This window comes from Morone saxatilis, unplaced genomic scaffold (assembly GCF_004916995.1).
Source record: "Morone saxatilis isolate NCDOM2014 unplaced genomic scaffold, NCSU_SB_2.0 Contig21, whole genome shotgun sequence".
In the NCBI taxonomy this organism is placed as follows: domain Eukaryota; kingdom Metazoa; phylum Chordata; class Actinopteri; family Moronidae; genus Morone; species Morone saxatilis.
In genome coordinates this window covers 889,510-890,314 of record NW_023339774.1, presented here as the reverse complement: position 1 = coordinate 890,314, position 805 = coordinate 889,510, and positions in this window count along the sequence as shown.

Genomic DNA, 805 nt, shown 5'->3' with positions numbered 1-805 from the left:
CAGTCTGAAGAGTTTCCTATAGGACACAGGTTGAGGATTATAGAACACAGTAGTATACAGTAGTTACATGTATCGACCAAAGTCCCATCCCTTCTTGTTCTGTACTTAACAGTTGAGCAAGCCTCGGTCAGAACCTGAGTCAACTTCCTCCTTTCCTGTACTTCGATATGCTATGTGATAGGCTAATTGATCTAAATACCTGTGTACAATTTCTCAAGAACTTTTGAGTGTGTCTGATGCTTGCTGCATATCTTGACACTAATATTAGAAGTACAAAGTTTTAATGGTACTAGCTGTATCATTGAGGTTCACAGGCCACACGCCGTTTGTGTCAGTGAGAGAAAGAAAAAAATGACAAAATGACAAACATTAGTGTCATCCTGAGTTCCATGTTAAGATCCAATTACTGTTTGGGGAGAGGAAAAAAAAGAAGTACGGGTGGAAAGCTAAAGGAAGTACAATATATGATGTATTTCAAACCTGGTCTGTGTAGTCCTCAGGGTACTGCCTTTGCACCTCCGGCCCTGTTAGAAATAGACAGACATGAAATGACTGTGGAGAGGTGAACAGGACCAATACAGACATTAATTTTGACTTAAAGGACCAGTGTGTAGGATTAAGTGGCATCTATCGGTGAAGTTGCAGATTGCAACCAACTGAACACTGCTCACGTCTGTATTTGATGACCTGGCTATGAGAACAGGCTGTTAAGTGTGTTGGAAAAACTACAATGGCTGCAGAAACACGCAAAAGGCCCTATCTAGAGCCAGTGTTTGATTTGTTTCACTTCTTCCCCGGAGTTCTT